The sequence below is a fragment of the Nuphar pumila genome, chromosome 17, assembly GCF_984573655.1.
Source record: "Nuphar pumila chromosome 17, dmNupPumi1.hap1.1, whole genome shotgun sequence".
Taxonomy (NCBI): Eukaryota; Viridiplantae; Streptophyta; class Magnoliopsida; order Nymphaeales; family Nymphaeaceae; genus Nuphar; species Nuphar pumila.
The window spans coordinates 38,460,001-38,479,220 of NC_143265.1; the positions used below are offsets into that span (position 1 = coordinate 38,460,001).

Consider the following 19,220-nt stretch of genomic DNA (forward strand, 5'->3'; position numbering starts at 1 on the left):
CCCTTGGATCACATTTTTCAACATGTAAAAATACTATTGTTTAAGGATTGAAAATTTGTTACATTGTACGCCAATGATTTTTCAACCTCCAAAAAATCCTACATACACGTCAAAAAAACATGATCAAAGGATTGGTTTCTACTGAACCAAACAGGCAAATCAGATAATGTTATATATATATATATATATATATATATATATATATATATATATATATATATATATATATATATCATCCATCATCTCTTCTTCTTTACTCCCTTGGGATTGATCTGACTATTGCTCTAGATCTTGCTCGGGTGGGAGCCACCATCCAATGGGATGGGACCCCTAGTGACATCTATATTCGACCTGTTAGTAGTATATGAACCTAAAATAGGCCATGGGCTTGGAGCTAACAAATGATAAATAAATCGATTTATAAATCTGAATGTTAAATCTTACAACTGGTTATACTATTCATTCTAAATAGCACCTATTTTCATACTGAAATAAATCGATTTGTACCTAACCAGCTTCTGGGAGCTTCTGGGTGTCGAAAAACATTTATCATGATTTGTTCTTATGAAGGCTAAACATTACAACAATATGAGGGCTAAATTTTTATAATGATTTATAAGTTTGAATTTAACAATGATTTATACATTTAATGCAGTAGCAATTTGTTCGATACAACAACGATTTATATGTTTCAAGCAGTAGCAATTTACGATTTATGATTCATGATTTATACATTTAAAGCAGTCATGATTTATATATTTAATGTAGTAGTGATTTATGATTTACAACGATATGTACTTAGGAAGGGTTCAATTTCTATAATGATTTGTACGTTTAAAGCAACAATTTGTACGTTTGATGCAACAACGATTTATACGTTTGAAGCAGAAGACATGTGTATTTATGATTTATGAAGTTACCATGATTTATACTTAAGTTTGCTAAATTGTACTACGATGTTTACTTATGAAACAAAAACATTACAATGATATGTACTTATGAAGGGTGCGATTTGTACAACAATTTGTATGTTTGAAGCAACAATGATTTATACGTTTGATGCAGTAGCGATGTGTAATTGTGAAGTTACCTTGATTTGTACTTAATTTTGCTAAATCGTACTATGATGTTTAATTATGAAGCCAAATATTGCGATGACTTGTAATGTTGGTGATTGTGTAACGAATGTGATAATTTGTAATAATATATACTTGGAGAGGCGGTTGTAACATATAACGATGCAGTTAAATTTATGTGTTGTGTAGGTTAGCAATGACTACAATTCATAAGACAAGAAAACTTTCGCCATTGGAGGAGATGACTCTTGGAGAAATCATCCGCCAATCCGATATATATGAGGGTTATGTAAAGTATCAAAATATAATGAACATTGAGAATGAAAAAGACATGAACAAATTGTTGGATATTTATTATACGGAGCTTAATCCATCAGATATTGAAGATGAAAAGCAAACAAAGAAAGATGAGGAAGAACTAAGGATGAAGAAGAAGAAGAAGGATGACGAAGAGAAGGAAAAACAAAGGAAGGAGGAGAATGAAAACGTGCACTTATGAGGCAAAAGGATTTCTTCCTTCTGACCATGCAAAATTAAATCCACATGCACATCATTCTTCATGTTATCTATCATGATCGTTAGTTGCATCACACTATACTATGCATCGAGTTATTATTTACCGTGCCAATAAAAGAAACAACTTATCATATATGTGTGTTGACGATAGCAATTCACGTGACAACGATTTAATGACAGCTATGATGCTACGAAGCGATTTCAATTTTAGTTGCTAAATAAACAACGATTTGAATACGCAAATCGCCACCACAATCGCGCAATAATGTAAATGTTGTACGCATACATTTCAATATCATAATATAAATATCTTACAAATTGACACTAGCAAACACATAATATGTTATAAATCGATATACATATCGCATAATATATTATAAATTGATACAAAAAATCAGTATAATAGCTTACAAATCAATATTAACAAACAAAACAATATCTCGCAAATCGATAGTAAGTTACTACAACCATGATTTGCATTATAATATTCCAATATTTTCTATAAAAAGGAAAATCGTTGTGGCCAACATATACGTCATTGCGTAAATCGCAAAAATCGTCAACTGGAATCCAGGTCTCACAAGGTATATTGATTTTTGATAATGAGCAGGATGTGGAACGATGATTACTATTGAAGCCCAAACGTTACAATGATATGCACTTATGAAGGGTGCAATTTTTACATCGATTTGTACGTTTGAAGCAATGATTTGTACGTTTAAAGCAAGAAAGATTTATACGTTTAATGAAATAGCGATTTATACTTGTTAACTATAGTGATTCACGTGATAGCTATTTAATTACAAGTACAAAGCTTTGAAGCAATTTTCATAAAAATCACTAAATGAGCAACGATTTGAATACGCAAATGGCCACCTCATGTCGCTATAATGTAAATTCCTCACGCACAGTTTTCAATTACATACTATAATATCTAACAAATTGCCACTAAAAAGCACTTAATATTTTACAAATTGGTACATATATCCCATAATATATTACTATACCTAACCCTATACCCTAAACCCTTAATATCTTACTAAACCATAACCCTAAACCCATAATATGTTACTAAACGCTAAACCTAAATCATAAAACCTAAACCTAAACCCTAAACTCTAACTCTAAACCTTAAACCCTTAATATCTTACTAAACCCTAACGCTAAACCCTAAACCCTTAATATATTACTAAACCCTAAACCTTAAACCCTAAACCTAAACCTAAACCTAAACCCTAAACCTAAACTCTAAACCCTAAACCCTTCAACCCTAAACCCTTTAACCCTAAACTCTAAACCCTAAACCCTTCAACCCTAAACCCTTTAACCCTAAACTCTAAACCCTAAACCCTTTAACCCTAAACTCTAAACCCTAAACCCTTCAACCCTTCAACCCTTCAACCCTTCAACCCTAAACCCTTTAACCCTAAACTCTAAACTTTAAACCCTAAACCCTAAACCCTTAATATCTTACTAAACCCTAACCTTAAACCCTAAACCCTTAATATATTACTAAACCCTAAACCCTAAACCCTAACCTTAAACCCTAACCCTAAAACCTAAACCCTAAACCTAAACCTAAACCCTAACCCTAAACACTAAACCCTAAACACTAAACCTTTAACCCTAAACCCTTTAACCCTAAACCCTAAACCCTAAACTCTAAATTCTTAATATCAATTTAAGATATTGTTTTGATTCTAAATATCGATTTTTAAGATATAAATACAAATTTCCAAATCAATTTAAGATATTGTTTTGAATCTTAATATCGATTTCTATGTTGATTCTTAATATCAATTTAAGATATTGTTTTGATTCTTAATATCGATTTAAGATATTGTTTTGATTATAAATATCAATTTTTAAGATATTAATAGGAATTTCTATATCGATTTAAGATGTTGTTTTGATTCTTAATATCAATTTAAGATATTGTTTTGATTTTAAATATTGATTTTTAAGATATCAATACGAATTTCCAAATCAATTTAAGATATTGTTCTGAATCTTAATATCGATTTTTATGTTGATTCTTGATATCGATTTAAGATATTGTTTTGATTTTTAATAATGATTTCTATCCTGATTCTGTATATCGCTTTATAAGCTATCAACAGAAATTTCCATATCGATTTGTATGATATTTGATCATCGATTTGCATTATACTATGACAATATTTTTGTAACAAAGGCAAATCTTTGTGGCCGACAAAGACGTCATTGCGTAAACTGCCTAAAACGTGAACCGCTTAAAGGTATATATTATTTTATTATAAAATATTTGGTGGGTCCCATAAGCATTAATCTCCTCTGCTATAAAAGAAGCTCCTCACAATATTTTCCCCTAAATGTTCCACAAAAAATCTAACGCTTCATCTTCTTTCGTCGGAGCACTTTTTGTCATCTCTGTGAGTTTTTGTGTTGTGCAGGTTACCAATGGCTTACATTCGTAAGAGAAGAAACACTTCGTTATTAGAGGGAAAATCTCTTAACGAAATCGTTGAACAATATGCTTTATATGAGCAATTAGAAATGTACTACAAAATAATGACGATTGCAAATGATAAAGAAAGGGAACAATTGCTGGTAAACTGTAGAGCAGAGCCTAATCCATTAGATATTGAAGATGATAATCCAATGAAAAATGATAAGGAAGAAGTACAAATAAAAAAGAAGAAGGATGATAAAGAGAATCAAAAGGAAAGGAAGGAAGAGGATAATGAAAAAAAAGCAAAGGAAATCAAGGCAAAAGAAGGAGGAGGTAGAAGATAGGGAAAAGCAAAGGAAGAATAAGAAGAAGGAGGAAGAGAAGTGAAAGCAAAAGGAGGAGGAGGAGGAAAAGGAAAAGCAAAGGAAGAATAAGGAGGAGAATGAAGAGAAGCAAAGACAAAAGAAGGAGGAGGAGAGGGAAAAGCAAAGAAAGAATAAGGAAGAGGAAGAGAAGGCAAAAGAAGGAGGAGAAGGAGAAGGAAAAGCAAAGGAAGATTAAGGAGAAGGAGGAAAAGAAGCGAAGGCAATTGAAGAAGGAAGATGAGGAGGAATAAAAGCAAAGATAGTTGAAAAAGGAGGAGGAGGAAGAGAAGCAAAGACAATTAAAAAAGAAGGAAGAGGAAAGGCAAAGGAAGCAAATTCAGGATGAGGAAAAGAAGAAAAGGCAAAGAAAGGAGAATAAGGACAAGGAAGAGAAGGAAAGACAAAGGAAGGAGAAGGAGGACAAGGAAGAGAAGGAAAAGCAAAGGAAGGAGAAGGAGGATGAGGAAGAGAAGGAAAGAGAAAGGAAGAAGCAGAAGGAGGAAGAGAAGGAAAGGGAAAGGAAAAAGCAGAAGGAGGAATAGAAAGAAAGTGAAAGAAAAAAGCAGAGGGTGGATGCGAAAGAGCGAAGGAAGGAAGAAGTACAAAAGCAGAGGAAAGGAGGGGATGAAGAGCAGAAAAGTGTGATCAATGTACGTTAATCGCTACTGGATGTCATGATGTACTGTGGTAGGTATTATTATATATAGCGATTACTATGAATAACAATTACTCTGTATAATGATTATTATGATAGTGATTACTATGTATAGCGATTACTGCGATAACGATTACTATGTATAGCGATTAATTATGATTTGATATTTTATGTTACAGGCAAGTCAGAAAAGAAGCAGAGCAGTAGGTGAAAAGCTAAAAGAGCGGTGCCATTGGCTTGTAGTTCTATCGTGGTATAGAAAGCTGAGTGAATATCATAAGGACCGATTACGAAAGATGCACTTCGGCGGCCTTATGAACCAACATTATTTTGAAAATTGCTGGAACACCATGACCCACCTAGTTAATAAGTGGAACTATAAGACGAACATGTTCCAGTTTAGGACTTTTGAGATCACCATGACCCTAGAAGATATGGTACAGATTACGGGTCTTAAGTGCCATGGAAATGTTGTCCTAACACAAGATTCAAACTATAACCCAAGGGACAATTGCACGACCCTTCTAGGTGAAAGTGCAGTAGGATCGAGGCAACAAGCACTTTTAAAAAATTGTCTGCAGAATATTGATGGATTTTGCAATTTGAAAAGCGAACACACAAAGAACACAAAATTTATCTTGGTTCAGTCTTTCCCGACCTACATCCAGTCCTCAAGCAAAACCCGCTTGAGATTTCCACTATCAATCTTGTGTAACTACAAGATCATACAAACCAAATTCGGTCCCACTTTCAGTAACACACCTACTGAAACCAAACAACTCCTTTAAACCAAGGAGTCCTTCCTTTTACAGAAAATAAGTAACAACTTACAATACAACCTATGAGCCCTTCTTTTGAATGCAAATGAGATGCAATTGACTTTTGAGGTTGTTGAAATACTCTACTCACGAATTCACTATCTCTCAAAGGAATTTGAGTGAAAAACTGAAGTGAAAAATATCACGTGAGTGAGAAAATGAATATTAGTGAAAAACAAAGAGTAATTGATTCAAATTGATTGAATTGTAGTTGTTTTAAGTGTAAAATGCACTCATATTTATAGTTGAAAGTTTTCATACGTTGAGGGTATGAAAGGGTGTCAAAACAATCCATTTTGAACGATCAAAACGTTTGAAAAATGAAAAGACACGCCTTTTTAAAGTTTTAGGAAAAACGGCAAAATTAGTCGACTGGAACAGTAGTTAGTCGACTAATAGTTAGTTATTAGTAGACTGACAGTTATCGTCGGTCGACTGATCTGTTTATCGAGCCGTTTGAAAATCTGAACTTTTGAAACTTAGTCGACTAGACATAATATTAGTCGACTGATAATATCATCAGTACACTGAAAAACCTTTCAGTCGACTGCTGCTAAAATCTTCTGAAAAATATACATTCTGTTCGGTCGACTGATAAAAGCATTAGTCGACTGATAAAGTCATTAGTCGATTGCTGCTAAATTTTCCAGAAAACAGACATTATGTCCAGTCGACTGATAAAACCTTCAGTCGACTAATTTAACAAAAATGACTTTTTAGAAAATATGGTGTGAAAAGATTAGTCGACTGGTGAGTCTATTGGTCAACTAATAAACACAAGAATTTAAGAAAAGAGTTTTCAAAAAAGATTTTCATGAGGGGTTCTTTTAGAAAAGTTTTTCTAAAGACTTTTTTAGGTGAAATGCAATCTAAATATGCACTCTAAGTAAGGCTCTTACAAGAATCTAAGACTTTTAATGAATTTAACATTTGCACACTAATCTTCAAAGATTCTTCATCGAATTCTTCAATGTCTTCATTGCCTTAGCTGAAATGCAGTTGATTTTACTTGCTCATCATCAAAACCTTGTACTTGAAGTATCATGTACGACTTTATTGTCGTAACAATCTCCCCCTTTTTGATGATGACAAACTTAATCAAAGATGAAGCATTTAGATACATAGATGGAGATTTTACTCCCCCTATCAATATGCTGCAAAACATTAAAAGTTAGCACATTTAAAGCACATATATCACATATTGATTGGTTTGCATTTCCATTCATCATTACTTCATGCATTTAAAAACTTTTTCATAAATGCAATTTTCAATGCTTTCTTGTTCTCTTAATTTCGCATTTCTCATGCAAGATCTCTTGCAATTTCAATGTAATTTCAATGTAATGCTATCTTTTATCTTTTTCTCGCCCTTTGTCATAATAAAAAAGAATAAGGGCAGAAATAGCATAAGCAAAATGGAGATACAAGTTTAAAATATTACAACCCATAAAGTATCAAAGTTTAGTAAAGACAGAACATAAAGATCAGAAAAGTAAGTTGAGCAAGTCCTTGATTGAAGTAATCTCTTTCTGAATCGAAGATAGTTGTTGAGTCACATCTTCATGAAAAGTGCGTTGATGCAGCTCCAAGGCTTCCAGTCGCTGCAAAACTTCATCATTGTCTTGACTTGTAGAAAATTTCTTTCTTTTTACATGAGATGAAGGTGTCGCAGAAGGTGAAGGTTCAGTAGGATCAGATGGTTCAGTTTGATCAACATTTAAAGGAGGCAGATATTTAATTTTCATTCTTTTAAAAATTGTTTGATCAAAGAACTCTTTTTGCTCAATATATTTTTCATTTGTTAAAGGAACTTTGAAATGTCTAAAAATACGAGTTAGAAGACATCCATAATGAAGAAATGGTTTTTGTTTCCACAAATTTGTAAAATACACATTGGGCCAATTTACAAAAATATTTCCAAATAAAACATAAAAAGCCGTAGATAGATCTGTGGAATAGTAATCAAAAGAATCAGTTTTAGGTAGAACATTGTGGGCAAGGATTCGTCCAGCAATGCGTGCACAAGTTTGAAGATTAGTATTTTTGAAAGGAGGGCAGTGAGGTGCACCTGGAAGAAGAATTTGTTCAAAAATTCTCTCATCATTCAGTTCAACAGTGTTGAAGAGAGTGTCTGAAGATGAAATTTCTAGGATTTCTCCAAGTAGTTTTGAATCAAACTCGATTTCAACATCACGAACAAGAGAGGACAAAACTCCAGTTTCATGATCAAAATGTAAATTCGTATAAAATAAGTGAATCAGAAAAGGATAATGAAGGGTATCTACACAGGCATCAAAAAGATGTGAAATTCTTGGAAATAATTCTCTTATTTTGTAACGAGAAAACAGATGAAACAATACATTTCGGCCTGGTAAAATAGGTAGTGCAAAAATCGATCCAAAAGTATCATATAAAAGAGGATTTCAGAGTAATCTGAGAGAAAATTCATGTCTTGAAGAAGGTGTAGGAGGAGGAGAACCTAAAACTTTTGCAGATGCAGACTTCGAACGAGGCATGGTTAAAAAAAAAGTCACCCAAAAATAGTTGCAGAGAATGATATTGACTTCTAAATGGCGTTCAGCACAAGGAAGATGTTGTCTGGTGTTGTGAGGGAGAACCAATGCAATAGAAACAGTGAATAGACGAGGAGGAGTCTGCGGTGGATGTCGGCAAATGCGAGGAGGCTGCCACAAGGGAATTCCGGCAATGGCTGAAGATACACCGTCACGGCAAGAGGATTTCGACGAGATCTGAAGATGCGCTAGTTACTGCAAGAGGATTTCGGCGTTTCCCTGTCACGGCCAGAAAATTCCGGTGAGGATAGGTTCGAACGGCACTCCGAGGGTTTTTCGGAAGAGAGAGAGGATAGAGAGAGAGAGTTTTGTTTTAAGGGTTTTGTTCCTTTTAAAAAAATGAAAAGGTACAAAAATGAAACGATGCCAAAAAAAATGGGTGTTAAAAAATCCAAGGGGTATCGGGTCCCTTCAGTTAAAATTTAAAAAAAATTTAGTCGACTAAAATTTTATCGGTCGACTAAAAATGTGCGACTAATTTTAAAGCATCATTCGACTAGAAATTTATCGGTCGATTAATATGGTGCGATTCATTCTAAAAAAAATTTTAAAAGCATCAGTCGACTAAAATTTTATCGGTCGACTAATAATGTGCGATTTTGAGATTTTGTTCAAAAATCAGCATTTTTATAAATCCAAAAACAAGCAAATACTTAGTTCTCTCCTAATTCTCATAAAATCTTTATTTTTAAGTGGTTTAGTGAAGATATCAGCATGTTGTTCTTTAGTGGAAATAAAATTTAACGAAATATCTCCTTTTAACACATGATCTCTTAAGAAATAATGTCTAACTTCAATATGCTTAGTTCTTGAGTGCTGAACAGGATTTTTCGAAAGATTTATAGCACTAGTGTTATCACAATAAATAGTTGTTGTGGAGTAATTCAAACCAAAATCTTTTAAGGTCTGTTTCATCCATAGTACTTGTGAACACGCTAAACTAGCTGCTATATATTCTGCTTCAGTTGTTAAGAGTGACACTGAATTTTGCTTTTTACTAAACCAAGAGACTAAGAAATTTCCTAAGAAATGACAAGTTCCACTAGTACTCTTGCGATCAGATTTACTTTCTGCAAAATCTGCATCACTATATGAAACTAAATCAAAGGAAGATGATTTTGGGTAAAACAAACCGAAATCTGAAGTATCTTTCAAATATCGAAGAATTTGTTTTACTGCAGTTAAATGAGATTCCTTTGGATTAGCTTGAAATCTTGCACACATACAAACACTAAACATTATATCAGGTCGACTAGCAGTTAAGTATAATAGAGATTTGATCATACCTCTGTAGAGCTTAGTATCTACATTTTTACCATTTTCATCTTTATCAAGAAAAGTAGTTGTACTCATAGGATTCCTTCTTGATTTCGATGAGTCCATCCCAAATCTCTTGAGAAGTTCTTTTGTATACTTAGTCTGATTGATGAAGATTCCTTCTTCAGTTTGCTTTATTTGAAGTCCAAGGAAGTAGTTTAATTCGCCCATCAAGCTCATTTCAAACTCTTCCTGCATAGCTTTAGCAAATTCTTTACAAAGAGAATCATTAGTAGAACCAAATATTATGTCATCAACATAAATTTGCACAATAATAATATCTGAATTAAGGTTTTTAATAAATAAAGTGGAGTCTACCTGACCAATGGAAAAACCAGAATTTTCTAGAAAATTTCGTAGTCTTTCATACCACGCTCTTGGTGCTTGTTTAAGTCTGTACAAAGCTCTTTTTAATTTGTAGACTTTTTCTGGATATTTCTCATTTTCAAAGCCTAGAGGTTACTCTACATAAACTTTTTCATTGATGTGTCCATTTAAGAATGCACTCTTAACATCAATTTGATATAACTTAAAGTTCATGTAACTAGCAAAAGCAAGCATCATTCGAATTGACTCTAATCGAGCCACTGGTGCATAGGTTTCATCAAAATCTATGCCTTCTTCTTGATTATAGCCTTATGCTACTAGCCTTGCTTTGTTTCGAATGACTTCGCCATTTTCATCCAGCTTATTTCGGAAGACCCATCTTGTTCCAATTACTGGATGATCCTTTGGTCTATCAACTAGATCCCAAACATCATTCTTAGTAAATTGGTTAAGTTCTTCAGACTTGGCCAAAAGCCAAAATTCATCATCACAAGCCCCATTGATATTCTTTGGTTCTATTTTAGATATGAAAGCAACATTTGTAATATATTTTTCTAATTGCCTTCTAGTTTGGACACCACTCTTTATTTCTCCAATAACTTGTTCATGTGGATGATTAGGAACTTCTTTTCAAACCGGTTGAAGAGGAATATTTTCTTGAGAAGTACTCTCTTTCAAGGGTTCTTTTTGAAGTATTACTTCTTCTCCTTCGCTTAGAGGTATAACCTGCTCACAATTCTCATCAAATGCAACATGTAAAGATTCTTCAATGCAAGATGTTCTTTTATTAAAAATACGATAAGCTTTACTTCTAGAAGAATATCCAAGAAATATTGATTAATCTGATTTTGAATCAAACTTACCAAGATTATCTTTGGTATTTAACAAGAAACATTTACTACCAAAAATTTTGAAATATGAGATTTTTGGTATACGATCATAATACAATTCAAAACATGTTTTATGTAAAATTGGTCGAATAAGAACACAGTTTAAAACATAACATGTTGTATTTATTGCTTCAGCCCAAAAGTATTTTGGTAAATTTTTATCTTGAAGCATGGTTCTAGCGCATTCTTGCAAAGTTTTATTCTTTCTTTCAACAACTCCATTTTGTGGAGCCGCTCTAGGAAAATCAAAGTTGTGAGATATACCATGTAAATCACAAAACCTTAGAAAAGATTCATTTTCAAATTCACCACCATGATAACTACGAATTTTAATTATAGATGTAGATTTTTCATTTGTAATTCTTCTACAAAGTTTTGAAAATTCCAAAAAACATCATTTTTGCTTTTTAGAAAAATCACCCATGTAAACCGAGAATAATCATCTACTATAACAAAAGCATACTTGCTACCATTTAAACTTTGAATTCTAGATGGTCCAAATAGATCTAAATGTAAAAGTTCAAGAGGATGTTTTGTTGAAACTATATCTTTTGCTTTAAAAGAACTCTTGATTTGTTTACCCCTTTCGCAAGCATCACATAAGTGATCTTTCTTATATGGTATTTTAGGTAGGCCTCTAACAAGATCATTCTTGGATAACTTAGAAATAATTTTAAAGTTAACATGTGCAAGTCTCTTGTGCCATAACCATTGAATTTCATTTGAAACAATACAACATTTTTCATTAAAAGTGGGTAACTCATCTAGATATAGTTCATACACATTGTTCCTTCTTTTACCTTTAAAAATGATCTTTTTAGATTGAAAATAAAAAATTAAGCATAAATCATTTAAAAAAAAAAACATAAAAACCTTTATCACATAATTGACTAATAGATAATAAATTATACATTAAACCATCTACTAAAAGAACATTTTCTATCAAGGAAAATTTTGGATTACCAATATTACCAATACCTATTATTTTTCCCTTATTATTGTCACCAAAGGTGACTGTTCCTCCATTCTTATTTTGGAGGGTGGAAAATAACTCTGGCCTTCCAGTCATATGTTTGGAACAACCGTTGTCCAATATCCATTTGGTCTTTATTTTGTGTACCTATAACAAAATTAGAAGACAAAGCATTTGACCCCTTTCTATTTTCGGCTCCATGAGAGTTAGTCTTTGGAACCCATAACCATTTGGATTTTGGTTTCCTTTGATAATAAATATTCTTTCTATAAAAAGATTTAGCATTTCTAGAATAATCATGTCTAGGCTTATAAGCATTATAAGTTTCATGATTAGATGCATTTCTATTATAACTGGAAAATTTAGTTCTATGAATAAATGGTTGAGAATATTGTCTTTGATTTTTCACCACATAGTTTGGTCTATTTTGAGTATCAAAGAAACTATATCCCAATCCGATTTTATTAACCGAGCATCTTTGAGAACCAAGAAGTCTTTCTAGATTCTCTTGACCATTTGTTCACTATAGAAAGAAGATCATTTGATTTTTCTTTTAGACTAGTTATTTCTTTTTGTAAGAGATTGGTTCTTGTTCCAATTTCTTTTATCTCAAATGCTTGACAAGAGTTTTCCTTCCTGAGATCTTCTATCTCTTGAAGTAACACTTTGTTTTGAGGGTCAAGAGTTAAATTTTCAGTTTTTAACTCTTTGTTTTTAGAACTTAGACTCTTAAATTTAGTATATAAATCATTGAATGCTTCTAACAAATCATCATAGTCAAATTGACTTGCCGAATATTCTTGTGCTACAAAACACATGTTGGCGACTTCTTCATTTGATTTTTCATCGAAAGAGGAGTCACTATCATCCCAATATGCTTGAAATGCCTTTTTCTTCTTGAATTTGTCCTTGGCCTTGATTTTGAGAAGAGGACGATCTTTCTTGATATGTCCTGCCTTTTTTGGAGTTAAAGCACTTGACTTCATTGGGATTGGAAGAATCCGCTTTCTTTACCTTTCTTTGAAATCTTCCCTTTTTGATGAATCTTCTGAATTGCCTTGTAATGAGGGCTATATCTTCATCTTCTTCTAAATTTCCAGAGTCAGAAGTAGCCCTAAAAGCAAGAGATTTCTTCTTGGGTTCTTCTTCTTGTCTGTCTTGAAGTTGGACTTCATATGCCATTAGGTTACCAACCAAATCTTCAAGAGTAAGAGTGTTTAGATCATTTGCCTCTTCAATAGCTGTGGTTTTTCTCTGCCATTCAGGAGTTAAACACCTTAGGATCTTACTGACTAAATCCACTTGTGAATATTCTTTTCCAAGGGATTTCAGAGTGTTAGTTATATTGGTCATTCTTGTTATCATATCCGATATAGATTCATTTTGCTTCATTTTAAACAATTTAAATTTATGAACCAAAGAAGCAATTTTAGATTCCTTTACGTTTGACGTACCTTCGTGAGTCACAAGAAGAGTATGCCAGATTTCATTTGCTGTAGAGCATTGAGAGATGCGATTGAACTCAACCTTGTCAACGACACAATATAATGCATTCATTGCCTTGGCATTAAGTGAAGCAGTCTTCTTTTCTTTATCGGTCCATCGGCTGAAATCAGTTGATGGAGTTTGGTATTTATCTGAAACAACTCTCCAAATATCGAGATCCATGAATTGCAAGAATATTGTCATTCTCACTTTCCAGTATCCATAGTTTGTTCCGTCAAAGAGAGGAGGACGAACAGAGAAGCATCATTCTTTGTAATGAGATGTTGTAGTTGCCATTTTAGATGATGATCAAATCAAAATAATAGCAAACCCGCTCTGATACCAAATGAAAGTTCAGTAGGATCGAGGCAATGAACACTAGAGGGGGGGTGAATAGTGCTTTTAAAAAATTGTCTGCGGAATATTGACAGATTTTGCAATTTGAAAAGCAAACACACAAAGAACACAAAATTTATCCTGGTTCGGTCTTTCCCGACCTACATCCAGTCCCCAAGCAAAACCTGCTTGAGATTTCCACTATCAATCTTGTGTAACTACAAGATCATACAGACCAAATTCGGTCCCACTTTCAGTAACACACCTACTGAAACCAAACAACTCCTTTAAACCAAGGAGTCCTTTCTTTTACAGAAAATAAGTAACAACTTACAATACAACCTATGAGCCATTCTTTTGAATGCAAATGAGATGCAATTGGATTTTGAGGTTGTTGAAATACTCTACTCACGAATTCAGTATCTCTCAAAGGAATTTGAGTGAAAAACTGAAGTGAAAAATATCACGTGAGTGAGAAAATGAATATGAGTGAAAAGCAAAGAGTAATTGATTCAAATTGATTGAATTGCAGTTGTTTTAAGTGTAAAATGCACTCATATTTATAGTTAAAAGTTTTCATACGTTGAGGGTATGAAAGGGTGTCAAAACAATCCATTTTGAACAATCAAAACATTTGAAAAATGTAAAGATACGCCTTTTTTAAAGTTTTAGAAAAAACGGCAAAATTAATCGACTGGAATAGTAGTATACATTAATTCAATAAGTATACAATACATGGAAAACACGATTTTACAAAGACTAAATGAAATAAATAACAATTCAAAACTACCTAAACAAGACCACAAAAAAACGTTTCTATACTCACTACTCAATTGAACCTAGACATTGAAATGAATTTACCTAATCCTAAAAACTTACCAAAAAAAATCTAAAGCTCAAGCTGGATCTCTAATGGCAGACGTCCAACTTGAGAAGACAACCTTTTCTAACACCTAGGACTCAATTTTACATAAACTAAGGAAATAAATTTTTTTTTCTTGCTTTTTATTATGATAAACTTACATTAAAGAAATACTAACTTAATTATTCGACTAATTAACTATTGAAATTGCTGGGCACAACCTATTGGAATTGCAACAAAAATAAAAACAAAGAAACAAACTAAAACAAAGAACCAATCCTCAAATATGACATGACATAACTAAACAATCAATCGAACTTGACAATCCTAATCTATGACCAATGACCCAATACGAACAACACTAATTTAACTGGACTTGAAACAAAATAAATTTTTGACACACCCTATTGCTGAAAGAATTACAGAAATCCAAAAATGAAGAGAAAATACAATCGACTAGACTAGATCTAGCCGATTGAGCTTTGACCCAACGAATTTTCAAAAACAAACCACACGACACACTTAAACTAACCCAACTTAAAAGTTTTAATCAAATCATACTGGGAACGAATGGAACAAGAGCAGATTGACACGTTTTAATCTGCAGAAAAGATTCAACACAAATACACACTAAAACACCAAGATCGACTAAGAGGAATCTAGTCGATTCTTGGATTTTGACTAAGACAACAATCTACCCTAGACCCAACGACAACCCTATATCTAAATTGGATTTTGAAATACATTTTAACACAGGCAAAGTCTGAAATAAAATCCAGAAAACTGCAGCTAATAACAATATGAGAATTGGCTAGATTAGATCTAGCCGATTGAACAATACTATCACACGCCTAGTGCAGGATCAATTCCAACCTTCAAAATGACATTCAAAACACAAAAATACTGCAAAACGACAGTGGTCTTACTGTCAAATAAATAAAAACTACAGAAAATGGCTGGGGTTTAGAAGAATACTATAGGAAGACACGAGAGTATCTAAAAGAACGGGGAAACGATGAAGACCAACCTCCAGGGCGATCCGACGATTGTGGGGAATGAGAGAGCGGAAAATGCCTTTGGATTTGCGTCTCGTCTTCTTCAAGGATGCTGGAATGTCACCATGAAAATATGTTTTGTAGCTGCACCACGTTTGAAGTCCATCGAAGATGGAAAATGAGCTGATTCATGATCGGATGGAGGTAGAGTTGATCCTTCTTGTTGAAGTGTCTCGCACTTCCACGCAAGAAACGGTGCCTTCAACCTCTGCTACACCTGCAAAAACACAGCAATCCAAGGTTAATACCAGCAAAGATGCAAAAGAACTGAAAGAGATGGGAAGAAGAGATGAAGAAATGATTGGATTCCAAGCAAAGTCTTGATCTTTGATTGAGAATGGCATGGGATGTGAGGTGAGGAGGGGGATGGAGCAAGAATCACAAGAGGGATGCAAATTCCAAAGCCAAAAACATCTAGGGCTGGAGCAAGAATACTATTTATACTTTTTCCTTTTTCAGAAAGAGGTTTATAAAATATTTTATTGCTCTGCACCACTTTTAGAGGGGTTTTCTGTAAAACTTTTCTAAACGGATATGGATATGCGTGTGAGTTGGATTTAGACTTTTTAAATATTGATCCAAGGTCCAAAACAGCCTAATTGGGTCGGATATGGATCCGATCCACCTCGAAATCCGTGCCCAAACACTAAAATAGCCATAACTCTCTCATTTTAACTCCGATTTTTCTGAAATTTGAATCACAACCCCTTGACATCAAAATACATCAAATCATGGGGTTTAAACCTTAAAATCACCACAAAATGCATGAATAAATAACTAACATAATGTGCATTTCATGCATCATCAAATACCCCTATGCTTGAATGTTTATTAGTCCCTTAACAAACCACTAACTATGTTATGCAACTGAACTAAAAATGGTAGAAACATATGCATAAAAACTAACTCACTGTCGTAGGAATCACAGTTGCATTTAGCTTATGCAACAAGCCCTTTAAACCCCTGGGTTACCCTAGTGGACGAGTAAGGTCTCGTGAGGGTTTGCAGAGATGTTACCCACAAACATCAATAATATGCAGGAATGATTTTTCAAAGATATTAGGCAATTAAGAAATCAGTTTGAGCAAGTATTTCATGTAATAAACACTCTTAAATCAAATTCAGAAATCTCATGCCACCACAACAAAAAATGTTTTCCTTCACTTTTCTAAAATTGTAGCTATCTATGATTTTTCTCAGAAAGTCAAGTATTATCATGTTAGTACTCATTTATCCTCACTTGTATATTTTCTGTACAGTAATTCACAAATATTCCTAAGCAATGAAATTTTCTTATTCAGCTCATTCTTTTTCTTTTGATTTTCAATTTTTCACCATTTTTCAATTCTCTCTCTTCAGCATGATTCTCACTTTGAGCACTATTTTGAATATCCAGTTTTTGTGACCCGTGTAGCGAGCTTTGGGTCAGTGACTCCCAGACCAGATGACCTTACAGCACTAGATACAGAGTATCCCTCGGACTTAATTGCTCGAGTCACTAGACCTTCTATTCTGATAGTTCACGTATAGTCTTCTTCTCGTTATGTGCAATGTCTCTATCTCTTAGGCTTTTTATGCAGTTCATGTAACCAGTTTTTGAATTGGTGACTCCCAAACCAGATGGCTTTAGGGCACCAGGTGTAAAACACCCTTCAGATTCTACTTACTCGAACTACAAAGGTCACAGATATCGAGTAGACAAGAAGATGATCTCCTTCGTTATCCATTTCGTCAAGAGACTCAAACACTTCATCTTGTGTCTGAGTTCCACTACTAGGAATCATGAAGGCATCAACAACTAAACACAACTCTATTCTTTTAAGCTCATTTTTCAAAAACATCTTTCCATTGCTTATTTCTTCCACCAAACATACTCTACATACTTATACTAAAGTGATTCAAAACTTTCTAAGATTCAAATACTATCTTTTCTTTGAATTTTCTCAAAAATAACTACTCTATTTGAATCAGTTCAGAGATTTTTTTTTACATGGGGCTTAAAAATTTCTAAACTGTTAGATTATGCCAAAAACAATCATATCTGCTACAAACTTGTTCTCAAAAGCCTACTTTAGCTACCAGTCATAAATTATTTTTTTTTAGTGTGCATCTAAACCACCCCCCATGCTTGAATGACACTATTCCTAGTGGCATACAAAATATGTAAGAATGCAATGCAGATGCACACTAAAAGACAATACTAACTACAGGAGAAAGGATAGATACAACCTGATATGTGTTGGGCTTCTGAAGTTGATTGACTTGACTTTGCAGCATCCTATGCATATCTGGTTGCATAATTTTCTGCTTATCTGATCAATGTATGCTCTGAAAGCTCTGCCATGTACCTGGTAACTAATTCTCATACACTAAATGTTAGATCCAACCTGCATAAATAAAAAACAAATGTCAGCACATATGAAATGAAATACTGAACAAAAGAAAATACTGAAATGAAAAATAAAACTACTCTACTATGTACATATACATCCCTCTGGTCAAATCCTTATGCCTTTGTGAGATGAACTATCTCACACTCCCCATTCTGCAAGGAATCTGAAATATAGGGCTTCAGTCTTTGCCCATTAACCTTGAATGTACCTTGGGTCTGAGGATCAAATAATGTAACTGCCCCATGTGGGAACACTTCTTTCACAATGTACGGTCCCTCCCATCTCGAGCTCAATTTGCTTGGGAATAAATGCAAACGAGAATTGTATAACCAAACTCTCTGCTCTGACTCAAACACTTTTCTGACAATGTGCTTATCATGAAATGCTTTAGTGCGAGCTTTGTATAACTTGGCATTCTCATATGCATCATTCCTGAGTTCCTCTAATTCTGAGAGCCGCAATGCTCTCACTTTGCCAGCCTGGGTGAGGTCAAAATTCAATTTCTTGATGGCCCAATATGCTCTGTGCTCCAGCTCGATAGAAAGATGACATGCTTTCCCGAATATCAGGCGATATGGGACATGCCAATGGGAGTCTTAAATGCAATCTTATATGCCCAAAGTGCATCATCTAAGCACTGGGACCAATCCTTGCGGTCCGGGCGAACTATCTTCTCTAGAATTTGCTTTATTTCCCTATTTGAAACCTCTACCTGTCCACTGGTCTGCGGATGATAAGGAGTGGTGAATCTATGATTGACAGAATACCTTCTTAGCAAAGAAGCTCTCTGTACATTCCTGAAATGCTTGCCACCATCACTGATCATCGCACGTGGCACACCAAAACGACTGAAAATGTTGTGCTTAATGAACTTAAGCACTACTCTATGATCATTGGTCTTGGTTGCCACAACCTCGACCCACTTAGACACATAATCAACCGCCACTAAAATATACAAATTTCTGAATGATGGTGGAAATGGGCCCATAAAGTCTATGCCCCAAACATCAAAAATCTCGACTATCAAAATCGGGAGCAAGGGCATCATGTCCCTCTTGGACATGTTCCCAGTGTGCTGACATCTAATGTATCTCCTACAGAACTCATGTGCATCTCTGTGGAGTGTAGGCCAATAAAATCCAGACTGC

The 19,220-nt window shown here is 34.0% G+C and overlaps 1 pseudogene; it reads right to left on the bottom strand.

The window, feature by feature from the left end:
- Positions 1-19,220, bottom strand: part of LOC149811893 (uncharacterized) — a 112,406-nt pseudogene that overhangs the window by 56,303 nt on the left and 36,883 nt on the right.